A 26307-nucleotide genomic window follows, 5' to 3' on the forward strand; every position below is an offset into this window, starting at 1 on the left:
CTGATCATTAGAGAAATGCAAATTAAAACCACAATGACCTACCATCTTACACCAGTCAGAATGGTTATGATTAGAAAGTTTAAAAATGACAGATGCTGGTGAGGCTGTGGAGAAAAAGGAATGTTTTTACATGACGGCAGGAGTGTAAATTAGTTCAACTGTGTGGAAGAGAGTGTGGTGATTCCTTAAATACCTAGAGGCAGAAATACCATTCAATCATGCAATCCCATTACTGAATATATACCAAAAGGAATATGCTTATTCTATTATAAAGACATGTACATGTATATTCATTGCAGCACTATTCACAATAGCAAAGACATAGAATCAGTCTAAATGCCCATCAATAATAGAATGGATAAAGACAATGTGGTACTTGTACACTGTGGAATATTATGCAGCCATAAAAAAGGACAAGATCGTGTCCTTCGCAGGGACATGGGTGGAGCTGGAGGCCATTATCTTTAGCAAACTAAGGCAGGAACAGAAAAGCAAATACAGCATGTTATCACTTATAAGTGGGTGTAAATGAGAGCACATGGGCACATGGTGGGGAACAACACACACGGGGTCTATCAGAGGGAGACAGGGTGGGGTGAGAGGAGGGTGAGGACCAGCAAGAATAATTAATGAATACTGGGCTTAATACCTGGGTAATGGGATGATCTGTCTAGAAAACCACTATGGCACACGTTTTACATAGTAACACACCTACACACACTGCACGTGTACCCCAAAACTTAAAATAGAAGTTGGAAATAAAAAAAAAAGAAAGAAACGTTTGTTGAGTCCTCATATGGTCAAATTCTCACCAACACGGGACTGCACTGATTCACCTTCTTATCTCCGCTCCACAAGCCTAAACATGGCAGGGCAGTGGCCCATGGCTCTGACCGGGTAGCTCTCTTCCTGTTTACCATTGTGGTGGACTGCTGCTGTCTTCCAAGTCAGTCTAATGAGATACAATGAGTCTTGGGAAAATACTAGGAAACTGGAAATTTGCAAACAAGAAGGTCGAGTGACATGAGAACCCTCTAGATGATGGATTCTGAGAAAGTGAGAATGCTGACTTGGAGTTCAAGAAAGGGCTGGGGAGACTGAGAGGAAATCCTGAAACGGCCTCCTTGAAAGGGTCTGGCTGCGTGCTCTAGCTTGCTGTGTACTGATAGTTCCTTGCCTCAAGCTTTGAGTAGTCTATTTCTTTTTACGATGATGGCGAAGGTGTGGGCAGACAATCTCCAATCAAGCTTCCAACCCCTCATTAATTTGTAATGTGGTCGATTGTTGTCACGAAATAGAAAACGATTTACCTGCACTTAGAAAGGAATTGACTTAATTCACTGCGTGACCACAGGGCATTGTCTGTTCCATTTCCCCCGGCTGTCTTTCCCTTTCAAACCTTCACACTGCTGTGCATAAAGACAGTACACAACGAGAAATGCCCACCTCGCCCCAGCAGTTTGGGGAGTAGCGGTTTCAATCACCTGGTCCCTTTCTTTCATTGCCCACGTGATCCCTCCCTCTGCCCTTTCACCATTTAAAAGAAATGAAAGGAGCAAACCTAAACATGAGTTTTGAGCTATTCCTGTACTAGGAACAATATATTCTTAAGCACTACATGCATCCTAGATGTGTCTAGATGTGGTCCATTTATTTTAATTTGGGACTGTCAACAGAAAAGAAAAGAAAAAAAAAGAAGTAATTAAACTTGTGACTAGCGTGGAAAAACATTTTAGGTCCTAACGTGGCAGCTTGATCCCACCAGTTTCACCGTATTTCTCCTACTTGTCAGATCAAAGTCTCAGCTCCTAAAACTGGGCCACGCTTTGATTAATTACTTCATACAATGAATTTGCGAATTATAGTTCTATGTGATTTATGTCATTTTTAGCTTCAATCAGATTCTTTTTGGGGGTGCGGGGGTTGCTCTATTCACCGAGCCAGTCAGCCTTCACCTTGGAGAAAGCATGGTTTAAAATTGCAGTACACTGTTTTGTTCTTCAAAAAGGATGAGACATAAGAGTTTTAAATCATATATTGCAGCTTAACGAGAATGTAGGAGAAACCTGTTATATTAGTTGGACATCAGACTTGTAAACAAATGGATTTCCTTCCTACTATCTGCAAGTTCATTGGCTGTGCTTCCCCCTTTTCCTATATGCCTACGTTTCTCTCCCCTACCTGAGTCACTTACATAGGAAATATAAAGCCTTAAAAGAAAAGGATACAAATATAAAACATTGCTTTTAGGCTTTTTTCTCTATTTTCCACCATGTGCTATTTCTTGTTTAAACAAATAAAGCTGAATTTATTTGAAATTATTAAATTTTTTTCTCTCCAAAATTAAACAGTAGATGGAAGTTCTCTTAGGAAAAGTGCAGCACATTTGTGGTGTGTTCTTTTGAATAGGAGACAAGAAAAGGCTCCTCCATGCTCTGCTAGCTCAGATTCTTCATTGAAAGCAGGAAAAAAATCTGTCCAAAACCCTAGGACACTGGAGTCCTCACCTTTTGGATGTGATTTCAGGTAGAGCTGACAGCTTTGCGGATTTTGTGCTCTTAAAATATTGACTGAGCGAGGGCTGTGCTCATGTCCCAAGAAGTGTGAGGTTTTGGTTTTTAAAGAGGTGGGGGTGGTTCATGGAGCAGGGCAACTACATTGAAGACTGAAAACGCAAAGTAGGAAAGAAACAAACAAGCCAAAAGTGATGACCTTGTGAGAGATTGTCACCAGCTACCCAAGCGGACTCAATGCGTGTTTACGACTCACAAGGCTGCATACATCCAAATGAAGTGAACCAAGGAAGATGAGTCACAAATAAATACAAGTCAGCATTCATTGCATTGCATTCATTTCTAAAATAAAAAACCCTTAACTGCGACATAAACATTACAGATAATATTTCCCTTCTTATTGAAAATGATAGCCATCACAGAATTGTTATCCATGAGGCCAAAAGAGAATAATATTGCTGACAAATCTTAATGAAATATTTGCACTAATATTATGAAAGTCATACAAACCACATTACAGCTAATATAGAAAATAGAGAGGACCAGGCTTGGTGGCTCACGCCTGTAATCCCAGCACTTTGGGAGGCTGAGGTGGGTGGGTCACCTGAGGTTAGGAGTTCAAGACCAGCCTGGCCAACATGGCGAAACCCTGTCTGTACTAAAAATACAAAAATTAGCCAGGCCTTGTGGCACGCACCTGTAATCCCAGCTACTTGGGAGGTTGAGTCCAGAGAATCACTTGAACCCAGGAGGCAGAGGTTGCAGTGAGCTAAGATCATGCCACTGCACTCCAGCAGTAAAAATTCATAGAAAAGAAAGAAAGAAAGAAAGAAAGAAAGAAAGAAAGAAAGAAAGAAAGAAAGAAAGAAAGAGAGAGAGAGAGAGAGAGAGAGAGAGAGGGAGGGAGGGAGGGAGGGAGGGGAGGAGGAAGGAGGGAAAGAAGGAAGGAAGGAAGGAAGGAAAGAAGGAAGAGAACAGAGGGACCTATAATCTATAAATCCATCTCTATACATCTATTCCTGGTTTCCTGGATCCATTTCTTTCCAGTCTCTATTTCTTAAGCATAGATTAACTTTTACATTGTAATCAGAGTTTAAATATGTTTTTGTTCACTATTTACTTTTTATTACACTATAAACACTTTTTATATTATCCCTAGACCACATAATGAATACATTTTAATTTACTTAACCATTTCATGATTTGCAGTTATTTAACATTTTTCTTTGTTCTTTAGCATTAAAGTAATGCTGGCATAAACCCCTTGGGGCATACAAGCATTTTAGTTTCATTTCTTAGTCTCGATTCCCATAAGTGCAATTATTGGGTCAAAGTTTTTTGATGTATTTACACTCAAATTATTTTCTATCAGTTTATAATGTCAAGAGCAATATATAAAATATCAATCTTATACAAGTTGGCAGACATTTTATTCTAACTTTAGAAACAGGTTTACTCATTTACTGGTGAAAATACTTTTCTTTAATCTTCGTGTGTTTGATTTTCCATGAGGATGTGGATGTTTCCAATATAGGCTCACCCGTGGTCACTCTGCCTCCCTGCTGCTTCTGACGTCTTTTATTTGTCCTTTCCCTGCCATCTTGAGTGATTAACTCCTAACCCTCCTCTTACTAACATGTTGGAGTATCCCTCTTTCTTGAAACATCATCTTCCTTTGTCTTCCCTCACATCACCCTCCACTGTTTTCTCTTCTCTTTAGCACCTTCTTCTCAGTGTCTTTTTGGGCTTCCCTTCCTCAAGTGTATTCAAAGATTCAGGATGTGTCTGTCTGGTACACTAGTCCCTTCTCACTTGCCACCCCCTTGCTAGATGATTGCATCCTTCCCCGTGGCTTTCAATACAATTCATATGTAGATGACTTATAGATATTCGGCCAGATCTGTCCTCTGACTCGTATTTCTAATTATCTACAGTAGGCCTCAAATGAAACACCACTAAAATAATATCATGAAGGCCAACTTCTTCATTTGACCCCAGATTTATTCCTCTCTATTTTCCGCACCTGAGTGTTCCCACTCACTGCTGCTCTGACAAGACATTTCTGGTCCCTCGCTTTCTCCTTCTGCCCGCACAAGTTCCTCCGCTGCAACTCTGCCTCCGAACCTGTCTGTTTTCTTCCATTTCATGACCACATCCATAGTTTAGGCCATTGACATTTATGTGGACTATCACCCATTTTAGCTGGCTTCCTCTCCGCTCCACATTCCTTTTATCATTATGTAGCCAGCAGGTTATTTTGAAAACAAAATTAGATTGTGTCTCTCTCTTGCTTATAATTCTTCAAAAGTTTCCCATAGCACTTGAAATAAGACCCGTATTCCCCGATCAGGCCTGTAAGACCAGGTATGACTTTCCCCCAGTTACTTCCATTAACTGCGCTCTTGCCATCCGTTCCTCTCAACTGTCCAGCCACATCCATCTTCTTGCCCCTTCTCAGACATGCCAAGGACCAACCTGCGTCGGAGCCTGAGATGAGCCTTCGACATGCGTTCCTTGATGCCTCACCTGAATCTCTGTGTTTCATCTATCAGCTCTTGCTTTAATGCTGCCTTCTCAAAGATAAATGTCCACACTTTCTTACTGAAAACATTTCCCCAGACTTTTAATTTCTGTAATAACATTTGTTTCCTTGATAACCCTCAATACAATTTGAAATTGTACTTTTTATTTGCTGATAAATAAGCGAATGTTTGTCTCCCGCTCTGAGCTGTGAGCTCCACGGGGCCAGGGATTACGTTGATTTATACCACTGCACCCCAGCTCTAACAAAATACCTGGTACAACGCAGCACTCAGTGCAGAGTTACTGAATGAATGTTCACCAACAGCTTTTTACTTTATCTTTTGGACAGTAGGGAGGCACTATATGATCTCAACTGTGGGACTGATATTTGGCAAGAAGGATGATGGTGGGTCATTTGGCAGAAGCCTAGAGAATGGGATTTTAGGGGCATAACTGGAATGAGAGGGAACCAGTCAGGTGCCTTTTGGAATCTTGAGGGTAGAGATGAGGACAGTCTACACTAAGGAGATAAGACACCCAGCATACTAAGTACAAGGCTGGGTGCAAACTCAAGAATCCGTTCAGTCTGGCAACCGACAAGCTTCCTTTATAAAAGTAGATTTAGAGGATCGATTGATAGGGAAGGCTGATGTAGTGCTTAAGGCTGCAGGCAGGAAGAGAAGCCTGTCTCCAGCAGATGTGGATTCCTTGAGGGGCAAGGCCGTGAGAAGGACAGGGAGCGTGGTAAGGAGAGGGCAGTGGGGGATTGAGGGTGGCATTTTCATATTAAACGTTTTGTAGGGGGCACAGATGGAATAGAGGGAGAAGGTGGACACGGAGGAGGGAGCAAGGCCAGGAGGTGACCAAGCCGAGTTCCTTGCATGCCGTGTGGAGCATGGGTGGAAGCGCCAGTCTTGAAGGGGAGAGTGAGAGACACTTGTTTCCCTTTGAGACTGAAGTAGTGGCCATGGTGGGTGCAGAAGTAGCCAGGTTGTCAGCGTCACCACTAGCAAGGTTCTTACGCTTTTAGTTTTCAGATAAGCTCCTTGAAGATACAGCATAATTTTAGGTTTCTTTGGCATCTTCCCAAATACAGACCTAATTTCTGAGCAAAACGAGAAGTCAGTCCAAGGTAGGTGACTACGAGAGGTGGGGATTTAACCCCGTGAGGCATGTTCACGCTAATTTGTTCACACCGACTTGTGCGGTTGGCTTCCTGTTACTCTAGAAACCACTTACACGTCACACACGGAACATCTTTACCCAGAGTGCAGGCCTCTCAGCCTGCTGTCGTCAGGCCACCCACTGCTGCGGCACTCGGCATCCTTCAGCTGGCAGCGCTGTGGGCTTCCCTGCAGCCAAACCTGTCTCAAGCCCATCGCCCATACAGGAGAGATGGGCTTGCCCTGTTTTTCTTAATTTATTGATGTAGGAAGAGCAACAACCTATAAAGGGAATGGTGGCTTTGCTCCTCTCACATCAGTGACTACGACATGTGATGGTTGCCTCATGTCGGCTGCCTACCAAGACCTTTCTACATTGCCTCGTTGATCCTTTCCAGCTTCTTGGGTGTAGGATCATGTTCAGGGGAGCAGGGCAGAGCCAGACACAGCCCGGAGATTTAAAAAACCTCTCTGTCTTCGTGGTCCACTATGCAAATGAGTCCAGGATCTAAAAAAGTAACCAGCCCACTGACGTGTCCATCAAAATGGAAGAGATCACCAGTGGCAGCATGCTACCTCCAGGCTCTTAACGTCGATAGCTATGAGCTGTCTCTCACTGGGACATTTTTTAACATGGAAAGAAATCCAAACTATATACAGGCTCAGTCTAATTTCCTCTGTGCTCCCTGTGCTCCAGCTTCCTGTTGAAGAGAGGAGAACTTTGTTCCCACTGTACAGATCATTTTATCTGGATTCAGTCTGCTGAATTGTGTTTAGTGACGGCCATTTAATCTTGATTGGATATAACTACTGGCAGCATGGCTCAGGAAAACCTCAGCTTCAGGAGGAACGATTATTTAAATGATACGTTTCAGCAAAAATATATGTGTATGTATTAACATATAGTCTTTTATAATGCATCGAAATAGTAGATAACATATTTTATGTATGTGTGTATCCTATTTCCTCATGTCTCTTAAACTCAGAAATATCTTTTCCTGTTCTTTACTTGTTTAAGGATAGACTTTTCTGGAAGACACAGACCTCAAGTTGGAATGGGGAGAACACTTAAACACTTGATGTGCAGAGGTCCTGAGCTTCAGCTGATCTTACAAGCACAAAGGTCTTTTGTAGGAGACGATGTGCCTACAAATGTCTGAAGCATCGTAAAATATCAGAACTTGTAAGACAGCATTTTCATATAAAAGTGAATTAGAAGCAGTGTGAGAATGCAGTGCTAATTCATATATGCATATATCCATAACTTGCATAAATATGTTAAAAGTTGTTTGGCAATATGACCCAATGACATGGATCCTACTTCTAGACTTTTGGAAACATCTGCATATGGTTCTTATCTCTTAGCACTGACGTGACATGTATAAACAGATGTAAATAGCTAAAAGGGGCCTGTAAGCTACTTTATAAGCATTTTGGCATGGTGAATATCACCTCTGCCTACCTACACTGTGGGCGAATGTCCTTAGACCTTGGGTTATGATGTAATTCATGGATCTCAGAATCAGGAAGGATATCGGAGGAACTTAGCAGAATGATCTAACCAGTGTCAGGATGACTTCTTTGCCTTTTCGTAGTGCTGGTCACCCAGCCTGTTGGAAGATGCCCTTCCAAGCGCACTGAAATTTACAGGGATAACAAGGAAAGTGCTAACATAGGGATAACTATTGTTAATGTTTTGCTTATTTCCTTCTAATCTTTTAATTATGGATTTATAAACTTGTGAATATATAGTGTGTAGTTTTGTTATCACTTTTTTTTCTCAATATTAGATCATAGGCATAGTTGTGTAATGCCTTGAGCTGTGTAATGCCTGCCTTGCACTGCATGCTGCTGTGTGAATGAAAGACTAATTTATTTACCTACTCTCCGGATGTTTGACCTTAACAATATTTTACCACTATAAATAATGTTGTCACAAACATGCTTGTGCCTGAATGTCTATGCCCATCTCTATTTCCTTAAGATAGATCTTGAAATGTGGAATCAATTTTAGTGTTTTAAGGCATAATTTATTAACAACTTCTAGGAAGTATATACTAAACTTTAGACCTAACATGCCTCTTTTGCTAACACAGGCTGTCTCATTACTATCAGAACATTTTTAAAAGCCTTTTGTTGCTTTGAAAGAAACCGAATGATATTCCATTTTGAGACCATATGTCTCTGTTTATATATAAGTGACAGTAATTGTCATTATTCATTTGAAATTTTTCTTTTTCTTTTCTTTTTTTTTTTGAGACGGAGTTTTGCTCTTGTTACCCAGGCTGGAGTGCAATGGTGCGATCTCGGCTCACCGCAACCTCCGCCTCCTGGGATCAGGCAATTCTCCTGCCTCAGCCTCCTGAGTAGCTGGGATTACAGGCACGCACCATCGCACCCAGCTAATTTTTTGTATTTTTAGTAGAGACGGGGTTTCACCATGTTGACCAGGATGGTCTCGATCTCCTGACCTCGTGATCCACCCACCTCAGCCTCCCAAAGTGCTGGGATTACAGGCTTGAGCCACTGCGCCCAGCCTGAAATTTTTCTTGATTGGTTTATTGATGCCCCTTGTTCATATTTTTTAAATTAAAATAATGGTATATATTTCCCTGGTCCTGTCTCAGTCATTCTCAACCCTGGCTGCTCATGAGAATCATCTGAGGTTCTTTTAATACATATGCTAATGCCAGACCCCTTCTCCAGTGATTCTGGTTTAATTGATCTGGATTGAAGGTACTAGCGTGGGTACTTTTTCAGTTCTTTGGGTGACTTTCTTTCTAGCCAGAGTTGACCACCACCAATCCAGACTCTCCAGATATTAACCTGCTGCCTTCTTATATTTTCCTATTTAACAGATTTATAGGTGTTTACATTTTTGACAATAAAATCGAAGCCTGGGTTTCACAGAGTTTAAGATGTGTACTCAGATGTTAGACTGCTTGGGTTTAAATTCTGCCTTTGTCTTTTGTAAGCTTTCTCACCTTGAGTAAGTCACATTATCTCTCACTGCCTCGGGTTTCTCTTCCGTAAACTGAGATTAATTTATAGTGTGCACCTCACACTTTGCTAGAAAGATTGAATTGGTTGGTATTTATAAAGTTTACACAACAATGTCTGGTGCCTTGTAAGCATTAGATGAGTGTAGGCAGGTTTTTCCTTTATCATTTCTTTTGTTGGTTTTATTCTAAGAAAGTATTTTCCTTCTGTAAGATCAGGTAAATACTGACGTATATTCACTCCTAAGTTTTGTGTTTCATTTTTTTCTATATCTATTTCATTGCCTCTGAAGTCTGTATTTCTCTCAGTCCTGGAATGAGGTTGATGTAGACAGAACAAGCCACCGAGGCCCCAAAGGGCTGATGTTCAATTTCTCTAACCCTGCATTCCACCTCAATCACTTATTTCTGATTTCAGGAGACCAATGAAATTCAGTTTGGGGTGTTGTCTCTTAACTTTCAACACCACTGTAAAGTGACTCTGCTACGTACTTTGTTGTATGTTTTAAACTTGTTCCTCTGCTTAACTTGGGTCTCATTGTTCTCACACCTCTCTGGATCTCAAAGACAGATCAACCATCAAGAGGCTACAAATTGCTTTCCAAATACCTGCTGATGGCAGATTCAACATACCTCTGCAAAAATCAAAAGGAGAGGATATTACGACAGGAACACGAACGCGAGTGAATGCAAAATGACCTACGACCATCATTGCAAAGTATTTTACTTCCGTGGCATCCAGAAAAGGTGATTAATTGTATGAAGACAAGAAGTTTGATCATGGGATTTTGAAACGAGCCTCAACAATATGAGAAAGCACATCTTGGTAGCTTTTGTTCTTTCCCTGATTGTCACCTCTGCTCACACAGTCATTTCTTCCTTCATTCTCCCAGATGTTGGAAGTAAACCTCTTGTTTAGATTTCTGAATCATATTGTGCAGTAAGTTAAATGAAAGGAGTCGAATTGCAGCACAAGCAACAGTAAAATTTTTATGAATTTCACTTTAGGGAAGAGTATAAACATCTCCTTTGTTTTTAACTTATCAATTTCCAATCAGCTTCTTAGGAGCAGCCTTTCCAGCTTGCTTTTAGGAATGATAGCATCAGCAAACACAAGAGAAAGAGGCTGTAAGGGCAGGCAGCTGTAGGACGCCAGGATACTGGGAGTTTCAGCTGGTATGTCTGAGTCACGCTCACTTTTGTGGTCCCTGTTTCTGTTTCCCAAATGCTTTAATAGTGACAGAGGTTATTGAAATGTATGGCTATCCTCAAAAAGTACCGGGAGACTTGATCCAGTCTTGCAAGGCTGGAATATTTGCATTCTTTATATCTTATAAATTACATTCACCAAATGATTCTATAGAGAATTTTTTTTTTACTATGAATCTCTGAAATAAGTTAATAGTGCATACTCTTTAACTTTTATGAATGACACATTTTTAGATATGGGGTATTTTTAAATTTTTTTTTATTTTGAGACAGAGTCTCTAGTTCTGTCACCTAGGCTGGAGTGCAGTGGAACAATTCTACCTCACTGCAACCTCGAACTCCCAGGCTCAAGCGATTCCTCAGCCTCAGCTTCCTGAGTAGGTAGGACTCCTGGAGCATGCCATGAGGCCAGGTTATTTAAAACAATTTTTTTATTTTGGTAGAGGTATGAGTCTTCCTTTGTTGCCCAGGCTGGTTTTGATCTCCTGGCCTTAAGTAGTCCTCCCTCCTTGGTTTCCCAAAGTGCTGAGATTACAGGTGTGGTGTGAGCCACCAAGCCTGGTGTAGATATAATATTTTTAAAACCATAATGTTCATATTTGCAAAGGAGCTCAGAGATCTAATACTAGGATTTAAGTCCACTGCTGAGTTAAAAGCCTGGCATAAAAAATGTTTGTTGAATCAATGAAAAGTTATTTGCTATATTAAACAGCAATAAATACATCATCTGGGTCACTGAATTATATACTACCATTGCTTTAGTTAGGTCTCATATCCCATTTAAATTAAAATACTGAACTATACTGTACTCTATTATATGTTGAGTCAGATTTCTCCCAGTCATAATAGAAGAACTACTGTAAGTTACATTAATAATTGGAAGCCACTTGGGTACCCTTTAGTGCAAAGAGACTCTGCTTATTCCATTTCTGCTCACTTAGCTTCTGTGTCTTTACCCACTCTCAAGGTGTAGCTTGAGCCTTAGGAAACCCTGGCTGTCTGGATCCTCTTTCTCATGGGATGGGCTAATGATGGGGGTGGGGTGGGAGTAGAGCAATTATTTTTCACCAACTCCAACCACTGCAGGAAGACGCCAGCTACAGAGGTCACGTTTCTCTTGTTTACTGGCCGTGGACATTTCTGTTACGTAGTTCTTTTGTTTTCTCTGGTGTAATCTCTGTTGCACATGGAGTTCAGACAATGTAGATGACCCTGTCTTCCACGGACAGAGTTCTCTGTCAAGACATTGTTGTCCCTCCCTGGGCCAAAGTCCCATTTTAGTACAAGGGAGAAGGAAAAAAAAAAGGAACAATGGAGACAAATTTAGACACTGATGGGAAAAGAAAAGCAGTTCGCTGTCCACCCCAGTCCTTTGAAGCTACGCCCACCAGGCCATTTCCTCTCACCTTCTCAGGGATTCCCAGCGACCCAGAAGCACTTGTGTGTGCCAAAGCAGAAGGCAGATGAGTCACATGTGGCTGACCCCTACCATGTTAAGTTCATGTCCCAGGAGATCCTTCTAAAAAAAAAAAAAACACACACACTCCACGTATTCCAAACAGAAGCAAAATTAATCTCTCCATTAAAATCTAGATGGGATCATTATCAGCTTTATTTTCCCATCCACGCCTGGCCAGCGTTAAACCTTGAGCCAAATGTGTCTTAGCGCCTTCCACATTGACCAGCATGTATCCTCTGACCAGGGGTAAGGGGCCGCTGCTGAGCACGTTTTTCTCTTCTCGGTCCCAGTCAGAAGGAACAGCTTCATCTCACGTGTTCGTGAGCTCTCTGCTCCCCCTAACTCTAGACAATGTAAATTGACTCGGTGATGGGAGGAGACATTTATCAGCATGTAAGATGGATGACGGGGTTTGAAGGTATCCGCACTGTGTGCTATTTATGCTGGGATGTATGTGTCTACTGCAATGGCCTAGAGAGTAGATGTAACAAGCACTAAGAGTGCAATCTCCTCTTGCACTGTCTTGTTAATGAGCTGTGAAACTAGACGGTTGCGTTCGTCAATACATAATACTATTTCACATGGGAAGGATGTCTGGTTTGAAATCATCTATCACATCTCCAGAAGGTCTCTTTTTTAGCTGGTCACTGAGTGTCAACATGAAGTATTTAATAATTATTTACATATTTAGTGGGAAATGCCTTAGAGGTGCATATCATCAGCATTACTGCAAACATCATATACATTCCATTTTCAAGCAGTTTTAAAATCTCACACACAGGTTCTATACAGGTATATAGACACAGTTATTTGACCATCTCTATGTACTAATACCCTATATTTTACTGAATTTAAGTGGATGGAACTTACAGAGCACAACTTTTCAACCTGCAAGCTTTTCTCCTAGTTTCAGTTCTTAATGGCAGCATTTCCCACCATTATTTCTCCCCTAAAGCCTCCACTTTTTAAACTTAGAAGAAAGAGAATGTGATGGGCAGCAGAGAGGAGAAAAGTAGGTAAAAATCAGAGGTACATGATTGAAAGACGGAACTGTGAGACCAGGGCTGAGAAAAAGAAATCCAATGTTTACTTGTTTCTTTTTAATCTTAAAGAAAGATGTAGTTGGTTTACTGTAAATGAACATTGAGTGACCATGTCTGAAATGGTTTAAATATAGCGAAAATAAAGGCAGTTATACCAAGGTATATGGCTCTTTCATAATTTCCTAAAATACAACTCTCTAGTTTCCCAAAATATACTAGCCCACCAAAGACCTAGACATCTTTTGCCACAGAACTTCACACATTTCATTTGATAGGTATTGAAAACACTGTAGGATGAAAACTGGAATTTTAAAACTTTGAGTCCACTTCTCTTATTCAATTCCTTGTGTAGCATTTATCTGTCTCACCGGACAGAATTTCACCAGGGCAGCTCTGAGCTCTCTGCGCTCACTCGGCAATCCTGTCATCCAGGTCAGCCCCACTCTCCTGTATGTCTTCCCCTGCACCCTCCTCCCCAGCCCATCTCGTTTCATTTCTCTTTTCTTCCTTACCTTTCCCTTGCCAGGTTTTGCTCCTTGTGTTGTATTCAGTCCTGTAAGTGGCAATGGCACTATTTCGTGCTGAATTTTTAGGATGCAAATTGAAAGTGAGGAGGTTGTGTCATGGTACAGGAAGCAGAATGATGCCGTGTGGCGAAACTGGGAGGGGCCACGGAGAGAGGGCTCCAAATAAGCAAGGAGTTTATACTAGATTTTCTTTATATTTGCTAAGGGACTAACTAAAGACTTTATAAAGGTAAGAACAAGTCTGGGCACAGTGGCTCACACCTGTTATCCCAACACTCTGGGAGGCTGAGGTGGGCAGATCACCAGGCCAAGAGATTGAGACCATCCTGGCCAACATGGTGAAACCCTGTCTCTACTAAAAATACAAAGGTTAGCTGGGCATGGTGGCATGTGCCTGTAATCCTAGCTACTCAGGAGGCTGAGGCGGGAGAATTGCTAAAACTGGGGAGGTGGAGGTTGCAGTGAGCCGAGATCGTGCCACTGTGCTACAGCCTGGGTGACAGAGGGAGACTCTGTCTCAAAAAAAAAAAAAAAAAAAGGTAATAACAATTACATATTAAACTTTTTATTGTCTGTTCTTTTCATATATCATGCCTTCCTATTTACTTAGTAGTGAGCATATGGTCAGTTCAACGACCCTTCTTCCTCGTTATAGGACGTGTACAATCTGGGGCAAGAGCCTGTGTTTTGTCCACGGTCTAAATTGTCTCCTTAATCATGGGGCTTCGTCATCACAGGAGCAGCCAGAGTCACCTGTGAAAGACCGGAAAGAAGAGTTTCAAACAGGGTTTCGTCACTGAAGGCGCTAGTGACATGGGGCTGATCATTCTTGATTGTGGAGTGTCCTGTGCACTGGCTGATATTCAGCAGCAACCCTGAATCTACCCACTAGATGCTGTAGAATTCACCACCCATGACCACCATGTGAGAATCAAAAGTGCTCCCTACATTGCCAAGGGTGCCCAAGGCAGGAAAATCAGACCCCATTTGGGAAGCACTAGGTCAGGATGTTATAGCTATCATAACCTTCCTCCTACTTCTTGACTACGTCATACTTTTTCTGCTTCAGAGCGTTTGAACTACCACTTCCTCATCCTGACTTAGCTTCCACAGAGCTTTACACACCTCACTTCCTGAAATTGTCCTGCTCAAAAGTCATCTCAAAGATGGTGGAGAGATCTTCCCCAACCATCCCCTCTTAAATAATGTCTTCTCCTCTCCCCAGTTCCATTCTCTCTCTCTCCTTAGCCTACTGCATTTATTCCTACCTGAATTTATCTTATATTCTTTTTTGTTGTTGTTGTTTTTTTTTTTTAGATGGAGTCTCACTCTGTCACCTAGGCTGGAGTGCAGTGGCACCATCTTGGCTCACTGCAACCTCCGCCTCCTGGGTTCAAGTGATTCTCCTGCCTCAGCCTCCTCAGTAGCTGGGATTACAGGTGTGCGCCACCACATCTGACTAATTTTTGTATTTTTAGTAGAGATGGGGTTTTACTATGTTGGTTAGGCTGGTCTCGAACTCCTGACCTCATGATCTGCACTCCCAAAGTGCTGGGATTACAGGCATGAGCCACCTATCTTATATTCTTTGTTTGTGTTGGCTTCACTTACTAGAACTTAAACTTATTGAGAGCTGAGACTTTGGCTTCTTCACAAATGCATTCTGTGCAATGCCTGGCATGCAGAATGTGGTCTGCATATTTTTGAATCAATGAATGGCTGCCTGAATGACTGAACTGTCAATCCTGCTGCAGACAAGTCCAGAATCTGGGCCTGCCTGTTGGAGAGACGCACGTGAGGGAATTTGCGCAGGTCCAAGGTTCACGTGTCCACAGATCTCTCCGTCTCTATTTATCTATAATTGGTTAATACTATGAATTTCTCCCACCATGGAAAATTTATTAAAAAAAAATAGGTTCTGAGATTCATGTGGAATAAGCGTTTGGTATTTAATCTTTCCCGTGGAAAAGAACACTGTGAGACCATTGTTGTTCCCTTTTCCTTTTCTAAGTCATTATCAAGATGTTGAAGGAAGTGATGCTAGTCATTCAACCAATGATTCCTTCCCTGAGTCAAATTTCAGATCTTTAATTTTAAGAAATTATACATATCATGCAATTTTAACATATTACATACATAGAATATTTAAAATGAAAAAATGCATGTACAGAATTTTTTCTTTGCTTTGCTTTCTCTTATTGAACCAGTTTCTACCCTGGAAGAAAATGAACTGTCGAAGCAAACTGTGCTGGGACTGAGTGTTTACTTGCATCGACTGTCCTTCTCATAGAGAAACTATGGTTTTGCAAATAGCTTCGACATTTCTGTGGACCCTGGGGCACAGGAGTTGAAAATGTTGAAATGTCACATTGCTAGAGAGGAATATGTAATGGCTTCGGGTCCTCTTGGAGCATTTATCATCTAGGTGCCGCCCGTACTGTCCCTTGAAGTATGGCTTTATGGTCACAGAGAGGGTCCATAGGTCATACATGCTGGGTTCAGATACAGCCTCCACCAGCCACTAGCTGTGTTAGCTTGTTAACGACACCGAATTTCTAGGCCTCAGTTTCCTCGTCCATGACATGAAAATAGACAGTCGTATCTACCTTGCAGGGTTGTTGGATTATTAAAGGAGATCATCCTCATGAAGCCCAGGAACAGTGCCTGGAATATAGAAAGTGTTTTGAAACTGGCAATTTTTGTTGTTGTTTTAATGCAGTTTGATTCCAGTTCTAAGTGAAAGAGATCCTGTCGGTACTGGTTGGGAAAATTTTCTGGTTCAAATATGCTCAATTGTGACCTATTCTATGTAGGAAATGGGAGAAAACAGTAAGTTCTTATTTTTCTATTTAATAATAATATTTATCTTAACTCTTCATTTATATAAGTAATATTTGTTCATTATAGAAAATTTGAGAAAGAGAAACAAAGAACTATAAATTGTCAACGTTTGTGTGTTGAATTTATGTGATTTCACATAATTCACATAATTAATGAATTTATGTGATGTCTTTGTTTGTTTGTGTGATGCATTTATAAGAATGGAGAAATAAAGTTAACAAACCTATATATCCTTAACAAAACCTCATTTATTTGTTTCTTTTTCACATTAGTAGCTATTTTGTAAACATGCACACGTACACACACACACACACACACACACGCACACACAAATACAAAATAAATCACCCCTGTCCTACCATCCTGAGGGCACATGGTCAGCCATTGTGTTGTTTTTCCTTTTTCAGGATTTTCCCGCACTTAAGTTTTCAGTGTGTTTTGAAATCTAATTTTTATATTGTGAATTTTTTTATTTGCAAAAGAAATTAACCAATGGAAATGGGTAAAATGCAGAGAACTGCCCTAAGTGACTTTTGAAAGAACTCATATGTGGGGTACAAGTGAGATGAACTCCAGTTTGTAATGAGACAGTACTGGGTTCTAATACTCCCTCCAATGCTGGCTAACGTTATTTAACCTCACCGAACCTCAGTTTTCCTATTGGTGAGATGGGGACAATAATGGATCAATTACATAGATTACATATCTAAACCAGGTAAAGTACCCTCCATAAGCCTGGTACACAATATGACCTTGCTTGTACGGGTTGTTTCTCTTCCTATTCCATCCAGACCCCAGCCTGGCAGCAAACTCCAATGGGCTTGTGCTTCATGAGCAGAGTGTCTACTGCTCCACCCTCCTGCTTTCCAAGGGAGTCTTGGAGGGGTGCTTCCAAATGTCATGACGAAATTATAAATTTTGGCTTCTTCAGATATGGATATTACCTGCATAAGAGCTGAGAACACTGAATTGGTGATCTATAACACAGGGTGGGAAGGAGTAGGGGGGTTGGTGATTTCTAAGCTGCTGGAAAATGGAAGTGCAAGGCTGAGCCCACTATTTATTACAGCTGCTGGCTGGAAACCAGAGCTGAGGTTTTACTGGTGTCCCAAAGTCAACTGGTGTCCCAAAGTCAATTCTGCCCTTTATTGACTTTTCTGTATTGGAACCTCTCATTTATTTTTTTAAGATCTGTTCTTTTTATTTTAATTGTCATTATTTTGGAGATGAGGGTCTCACTATGTTGCCCAGGCTGATCTCAAACTCCTGGGCTCAAGTGATCCTCCCACCTTGGCCTCCTGAGTAGCTGGGACTACAAGCACATGCCACTGTATTAGTCCATTCTCACGCTGCTATAAAGAATTGCCTGAAAATGGGTAATCTATGAGGAAAAGAGGTTTAATTGACTCACAGTTCCACATTGCTGGGGAGGCCTCAGGAAGCTTCCAATCATGGAGGAAGGCAAAGGAGAAGCAGGCACGTTCTTCACAGGATGGCAGAAAAGAGTGAGCGCAAGCAAGGAAAATGCCAGATGCTTATAAAATCATCAGATCTTGTGAGAACTCACTCACTATCATGAGAAATGCATGGGGGGAACCACCCCCATGATCCAGTTACTTCCACCTGGTCCTGCCCTGAACGTGGGGATTATGGAGATTACAGTTTTAGATGATGAGATTTGGGTGGGGACACAGAGCCAAACTGTATCACCACTTCACCCCAGCCTTTTGTCTCTCATTTAAATAAATAAGATTCTTTTGCTAAAAAAAAAAAAAGTTCAGAAATAACAGCTGTAAACAATATTATTGTTATAAAGAATTTCAAAAACTTGAAAGCATTTCTTCTGTGAACTGTTTAATAATGTTCAGGGATATTGTCCTCTTCTGAGTCCTTAGATGATGTTCCAATATGCTGTCTGCCTGGTATTTTTTTATAGATCCCATTAGTTCACGCCTGCTTTCTATTTTAATATCATTTATGTGTGTTTTTGAGTATATTTCTGTTTTTAAAGAAGGGTGGCTTTAACTATGCCTATTCCAACATTTATGTGACTGGCTCTTGCTCTCCTCCCTTTATCCTCTTTGGTAATGCCAACAGACACTTTGGACAAAAATTTGAGACATATGTTTCCGGAAGAAGTTGTATGGTATAGGAGAAAAGTTCATACATGAATGCTATATGAAAAAAGCATGATAGCATCCTATGATGCCATCTCAATTCTGCAATATTTAGTGCTCTTTCATATGCACAGATACAAGTACTTAGTAAATAGGCTTTTTGGACAGAATGAATTAATCATATCATTATAGGGTGGGATTTTGACTGACTCACATGTTTCATAGACCATTCAGTATTTTTCAGATTTTCTATAGTGAATGTGCAGAATTGTTGGAAAAGAATATAATTTTATAGAGACCTTTTCTAATTCCCCCAATAATTAAATCACAGCTACATTTATCGTGTCTATTTTATTCATGGAACCATGCTTTTCATAAAACCAAGTTCTTTTTCTCATATCTTCTTAAGGTCTTTGGTAGATTAGAAACAACTAGAGGTCAGAAATGAAATCTTCTACTCTTGTTAAATTGCCCCTACTTAGGAGATGCTCAAAAATGTCAGGTGACCCACTCAGCTGTGTCAGAATGAGAACGAAGATGATCAAATGTTAATAAATAGCTCTTCCCTCTACCTGTCCAATTTATAGTATCTGTTGAAATCAATCTTCCAATGTAATATGAAAAAACAAAAAAAATATAAAATCCACTTTGACCAAGCTCTTATTAAATTGATAGTGGTAAAAGTTGTAAGCATGAAAAGAAGTGATGGTCTGATTTTTTTCGTCAGTATACTAAAATATATATAATTCTGGCATTTCACACATTTAATTCAGAGAATTTTAATTTATGTGCTATAGCTAGTTAACAAATAAACTAACTTTGACATATGCCTGTACAACATAACTAATTGAACGCCAACAGCCCCATTTAAACTTGAAATATGTTTTTCTCTCCTGAGGTTCTGTCTTGGTGCCTAGAATTCTTACCAAATTAAGGCAATATTTGTGGCATTAAACTTATCATCTGTAGTAGGCTAATAGACTGCTATTAAAATGCAAAGATGATTCATGAGACGGGAACCATCAATACGTTAGCCTCTACTAATATCTTAAGCTTGATACAGGTATCAGATTAGTTCATGGACAAGCCAAGAGCAACACTGTGAGCATAGGAGAAAGAAAAGACACATTTTAATGACACCATAGAAGAAATCTGGGATGCAGGGAGATTGCTATAGCTCAGATGTGCTTGGAGATCTCTGGGAAACCAAGGGTCAGCACAGACTTATGGCTGGTTAGAAATCTCAAAATGCTCAGGCTCCAAAGACTGAAGATAGTTTTCTTGGTAAGAGGCATCATGGACTTCGCGTAGGCAGATAGATGCACACACATTTCTGTCTTGCTACAGGGCAGCCTGTTTCACAATTCCATATTGTTACAAACGTTCTCTTTTTTGGAATAGTACTGGCCCAATGTGGAAAGTTCTGAACGTAAGGATGTGTGGTCAACGTTCTCTCTCAAGCCGAAGAAAATACAAAGTGTTAACAGGAGTAGGCAGAGTCTCTGAGTCCCAGGGCTTCTTTCTGCACGTAGCAAGAGGACAGTAGTACTCCTCACTCCTCCTTACACACAAGGAAAATTCCTCCTGGAAGAAGGGGAGGGGCGCCAATTTGCTGATATAAAGCTGCCAGTAATGCTAACAATCCACTCCGAGTAATGAAGTAAGATAATATGACCACACTGAAACCTCAGATGAACTCCCAAGGAAAGATGCTCACGTGTAGGAGAGAAGCTCCAAGTCCTTGTGCGAGCGACTCGGCAGAGTCTGAAGTGTACACAGAAGAGGTGAAGGTGCTTCTTAAAAAGAACAATGCTAACTGGGGAGATGGAAGCACAAACGTGGTTTTAAACATCAAGTGACTCTGTGAAAGCATCAGAGGAAAGAAAAAGCATTTTGAGTAAAATAGAATACTTAAACACTTACAGACTTCAATGTCCAGTCAAGGGGTAGATGAGAGTCACAGCTCCCACTCCCAAAAGCAACCTCCTAACTAAATCACACCTGAGAGGGAAATGGGGAAATGACATTAACCAAGCAATCTTCTAACGTCTGCCCTGCAGGGAGCCATATACTTTCTTTTGTTTTCTTCACTTTGGGTTGTTCTTAAATCAAATTCAGTGTTTCGGCTATTGCTAAGACCCTGGACATATTGTCTGGCAAATGAACAGGTCCTTTGCCAAGTAACTGGAGCTCACTCTTGCTAAAGGAAGAACATTGTTCACTAGAATAGTTTGTCTTTTGATGCCAAAGGAAATCAAATTGTAATCAAGGGCTGAGAACGGACTGAAGTCATCAAGGCTGTCTTGCTTCAGATTTGGCAAACTTACATGTTCCCAGGCTTATGAAATATAATTTACGTTTACAAAAGGGAGAGGCTTCATTACACTGGAAATTTGTTTTAAATAATGCCGAAGTGAACCAGTGATGGAACAGTCAGCATCAAAATCCATGGCAACCCCCAGGAATCACAAGTATGTACCTGGCAGCACAGATAAGCAGGACTTTAGGTTTCGGTGAAAGAACTCAGCAAAGAGAGAAGGTCTCTAAGTAACTTATGAAGCCTCACTATTAATAGCACCATGTTGAACTAGCTCAGAGACACCACTGTGGGTTGTTGTTTTCGTTTGTCTGGTTTGCTTTTATTTTTGTTTTGAAAGCGGTGGGTTTGAGGGCAAACACTTCTGTTTGTAGATACATGATTTCCTTGGATTGCCCTAATGATTTAATACAAATTACAAGTAAATCTCATTTAATTCATACACCAAGGTTTTGAAGTTCCACTTGCTGCATTTCAGGAACCCAGAAGTAAGGCTTATATGGTTAAATAATTTATCCAAAGTCTCACAGCTAGTAGGTTACAGAGACGAGATGCAGGTCCAGGTTCCCCTGAGCCCAAAGCTACACTCATTCCACTGTGTTCCCTGGGCTATGCTTGATGTAAAGGTCAGGGAAGGAAAAAAATAGAGTGAAAATTGTTTATATCCACCACTGAGCATTCCTTGAGAGTTGTCATGTCCAGAAAGGCCACTTGTGCCCTTATAAAATAAAGCAGAGAACTGAGGCAATTTATCCACTGTCTCCAAATAATCTTTCTCAGTCCTGTCTTTGGGGGAGCATAAGGCATCAGGTTGGCCTCAGTCATCTGCAAGATGCTGACTCATTTTCCTTTGCCTTCTAGACATGGCCATAAGCAATAATAGTGACAGTAACACTTTGAATCAAATAACACAGCGAGTCAAACAATTTGTCTTGAGTAGATAAGGCTTTGGATATGTGAATTTTCCTGGTCTGGTAACTGAGTTGCTGTACCTGGTAAGAACAGAGAATGTAAAACACAGAGAGTAACAAGAATTTCTTCTCACCTGCTATACATAGAGGAGAAGGCATTTTCCAGGTTTTAGTGATGAAGCCAGTGATACCTAATTTTTGAAGTATTTATTTTTGTATGAGGAAAGCATCCATTCTTGTCTAAATGGAAAATGATGGAGATGATTGTTTTCTTTCATCTTTTTAAAACAATAACCAGTGGGTCTCTAAATCTTTTAAGTTATTGTAATATTCATCAAAGTGATTTAAAAAGTTAATTAATGCAATATTAGCTTATATTGAAGTCACTGGGTAAGCTCCAAACTTGGGCTTATCAGATCCAGTTTCGTTTATTTCTTTTAATTTAACTAAATTTCATTTAGCACTGTACCACACTTGGACACACAATTCACTAAGCTAAGAAAAGACAACAAAAAAGGCTGGAGGACTAATGGGCCAGGATGTTTTGGTTTAACATCGTTTCTATATGGAGCCACTTGCTGGTTGGCACGGAGTCATGAGTGTCAGACGCAGGCTGCCATAAAACTCAGTCCTTTACATAAGCGTCTGACTGCCAAGCTGTCCTCTGCCCTTCAGCCGGCAGCTTTGGAGTATTTTGGTTAATAGAGCCAATGCACTTTCCTCCACATAAAGGGAATCACGATTCCACTGGAGACTCAAAGGGGAAAATTAAAGTCATCAAAAAACTCTGATTCGAGTAGGCATTTTCCTTGAAAATGTGAAGCATGCTTTGATTCACTCCATCCCTTGCTGAGGGTGCTACCGAGGAGATGTGTTTGGCTCTCCATCCCAGAGGAATCTTTTATGTTGGTTAATTCCACCCTCCACAAAAACGAGGGGATGCACTTTTTTGGCAGAAGGAGGTGGGAAGGACATGCAAAGGAGGGCATGGAATTTAAACAGGAATTCTCTGCAGCTGTTGTCAAATGGAATCAAAACAGTGCCACAAACAAGGCAACTAAGGAAGCAGAGGTCAAACGTGAAAGAGCCCAGAGTGCGATGGTCTGAGGTGTGCATAGGTAGAACCGGAACCACTTAGCTTCCTTCTGAGGGACACCTCTGACCCCGCCTGTCCAAGGAGGCCCTGGACCATGGCTGCTGGCCTTTGATCAAACGACAACATCCCCCGATCGCATGCCCCTCTGCCAGGCCTGGCAGCCTCTTGGAGAAGCAGATGAGTAATTTTTCCCTAGTGACAGAAACATTCTCTCCATGTCTTCTCTCAAAGTTTATGGACAAAGATTGCATTTTATGATACTGACAACAAAGCGCATTACTGCGAATGTCAGGAGTGTTTTCCCCCTTGGCAAAACAATTGTTTTACATCTTTCCATGTGCTGCATCCTCAGGAAAGACACTCTGGCATAGATTTCCCCAAAGAAAATCTTTATTCAGATAAACTTTAATAATAGAAGAACATACTTGGAAAAAAAAACACCTCACTGTTTATAAAAGTTCTTTAATAGCTTTAATGTCTCACAAAGAAAGAGCTGGGAAACGCTACCATGACAAGGAGATATTTGCTACGAGTTTTTTCTTCAAGTTTATTAAATAAGGATTAGACCTGTAATCCTGCAAAATGTCCCCACATTTAAGCTGGTGGTTGTTTCCCATTATACAGGCAGTAGCACGATAGTGGTTTTCCTGGATAATGTCATTATTATATATTTAAAAATACAGCATAGTATCATTATTGTTTGTGTTCACAATCAGCACCTGGAGCCATAACCTGTGTCTTATAATGACTAGAATTCAAACAGTTGCAACAGCATATCCGCTGAATCATGATCTAATGCAAGAAACAATGCGAGGGAAATAAATAGATTTCCTCCTCGTGGGTGACTTGAATATTCCCCATTGTGTGTGTCTTCACGACGACTGAAAATGGGGAAACGTTTGACAAAGGGTAGAAGTCTCTTTCTCATGATTCTTTGTCTCTCAGATAAGTTCATATACTTTCCCCCCTTTCAACTAAGACCATGACTAAGTTCAGAGGGTCTCACCACATAAGTGGAGCGGTGACTGGAGTTCCGGACTGGTGGGGACCCCTTGTAAATGTCAGTTTGCTATTTTTATAGAATGGATTGATTCATATTGGCATCTGTGGTTGACCAACAGATGAAAGTCGAGGGCCAAGATCTGGACTTTGTGCATTGTTATCAGGCAATTAAGAAATAAGAGCTTCAGGCCGGGCGCGGTGGCTCAAGCCTGTAATCCCGGCACTTTGGGAGGCCAAGGAGGGTGGATCACGAGGTCAAGATATCGAGACCATCCTGGTCAACATGGTGAAACCCCGTCTCTACTAAAGATACAAAAAATTAGCTGGGCGTGGTGGCGCGTGCCTGTAATCCCAGCTATGCAGGAGGCTGAGGCAGGAGAATTGCCTGAACCCAGGAGGTGGAGGTTGCGGTGAGCCGAGATCGCGCCATTGCACTCCAGCCTGGGTAACAAGAGCGAAACTCCGTCTCACACACAAAAAAATAAAAATTAAAAATAAAATAAAATAAAATAAAAAAGAAAGAAATAAGAGCTTCAAATGAGATCTGTTTTCTGCTTCGCCTGCAGGGAAAACTTCCTGCCCTCCTTCCTGAGCTCGGAGGAGAGTTTTCAGGAATCCCTCCCCAGGGTTTCCCTGTGTACTCTTGTGCACAGTGGAAGTGAAGAGTGATCCAGCTTCCTTCAGTGGGACCCTCCTCACCCATCCTGATGGGTAGATACAAGATGCTGCCAGAGGGGCGGCCCTCGGACAGAGCCAAGGAGAACATGGACTCACGTGCAGACCATTGTGGAAGATGCTGGTGTGTTCAAGGCATGCTCCTGCATGTGTGAGGCGACATCACTGCCTAATTTAAACTCACGCCAGCCCTAAATGACTTCATCACAGAAAGGCGATTGTCTTGGTTCCTACCACACAGCAGGATTCTTTTCCTGAACATTCCTGAACATACTCCCCACACTCCCTCATCTCTGCCTTTGTTCTTTCCCCCTACACCTGGAACACAGTTTGCCAAACATTAATTTCATTTTCTTGTGAAGGCAAGTTAGTCTTCAGACTCTCAGTGTCTTCATCTCTGAAAGGTGGGGTTATCTGAGCTGCTGCTGCTGCTGTTTTCCTCATGGGTGTCTGAAGGGGGGCTGAAATGAAAGGACTGAGGTATCTGGATCGTAGGGATTCTTCCTTTTATCTGCCCTACATATTGCTGAAATTGCTTTTGAAACATGGGCCCCACTGCTTTTAAATTACTGAACTAGATAGTATTGCAGGCTCCTATGGCTATAAGATTGTGTGATTCCAGCATTCCCGGGAGGGAGGATTCGAACTGACCTGCAAGCACAGTCCTAAGGCATTCAGCCTTCGAAGACTTCAGCACCGCCTCACTAACCCTTGCGGGAACTTCCACGGGACCTCCAGAGTCTTCTGACATCGTATTTCATTCTAGCTTGCAGCCTCATCTTTTCAAACGGCTCGACAATGTAGTCAAACTAGACCCTCTCTAAATTTCAAATCAACTGAGACTTTCTGCTCTGTGTCTTCGCTGATACTATACTATGGTCAAAATCATATCCATCCTACAAGATTCATCTCAAAAATGAAATATTACATCTACCACACTTACCATATTTTACTATGTGGTATTCTTGTGTGTTTGTGTGTTTGTTTTCTGAGTGATCAATTCAGGAGCTTTGAGTATATTCACAGCCTTATGCACCCATCACCATTATCTAATTCCAGAACATTTTCATCATTTCAGAAAGAAATCCTGGGCCCATTAGTTATCACTTCCCACTCCCCACTCTACCCAACCTCTGGCTACCACTAATCTACTTTCTGTCTCTGTGAATCGATCTGTTTTGGACATTTCATATAAATGGAATTATATAATGTGTGACCATATGTAAGGATTTTCTCACTTATCATGATGTATACTTTGAAAAAGCCTCATCCATGTTGTTGCATGAATAAATGCTTTATTTTTAAAATTGATACTATTTTATTGTAAGACTATACCACATTTTATTTGTTCATTTATCAAATATTTGGATTATTTTTCATTTCTGTCTGTTGTGAATAATGCTGCTATGAATATCCATTCTGTGAGCATATATTTTCAGTTCTCTTGGGTACCTAAGAGAGGAACTGTCAAACCCTTTTCCACAGTTGCTGAACCATTTTACATCCTCACCAGGAATGTAAGAGAGTTCTGATTTTCCTGCATCCCTGACAACACTGTTTATTCTCCATCTTTTGAATTATAGTCATCATAGTGGGTGTGAAGTGGTAACACATTGTGGTTTGATTTGCATTTCCCTAATAACTACTGATGAGCATCTTTTCACATGCGTATAGGCTAGTTGCATATCATCTTTGGAGACATGTCTGTTCATACCTTTTGACCATTTTAAATTGGGCTATATTTATTTTTGTTGTTGAGTCATAAGAGTTCTTTACATATTCTCCATAAAAGAAACTTATTAGGTATATCATTTACAGATACGTTCTCCCATTGTTTGGTTCATATTTGCACTTTCTTCATAAAGTTATTTGAAGGATAAAAGTGTTCAATTGTGATGAAGTCCAACTTATC

At 40.9% G+C, this 26307-nt stretch overlaps 1 long non-coding RNA gene across 1 annotated transcript; it reads right to left on the reverse strand.

Annotated features, from left to right (window-relative positions):
• Positions 1-19327: 19327 nt before the first annotated feature.
• LOC144578758 (uncharacterized) lies at positions 19328-24562 on the reverse strand. Its single transcript, XR_013525141.1, has 3 exons — positions 24495-24562; positions 21757-21862; positions 19328-20255 (listed from the first exon to the last, which is right to left on the reverse strand). It is a non-coding gene; the product is annotated as an uncharacterized LOC144578758 (long non-coding RNA).
• Positions 24563-26307: the final 1745 nt, after the last annotated feature.

This window comes from Callithrix jacchus, chromosome 1, assembly GCF_049354715.1.
Source record: "Callithrix jacchus isolate 240 chromosome 1, calJac240_pri, whole genome shotgun sequence".
In the NCBI taxonomy this organism is placed as follows: domain Eukaryota; kingdom Metazoa; phylum Chordata; class Mammalia; order Primates; family Cebidae; genus Callithrix; species Callithrix jacchus.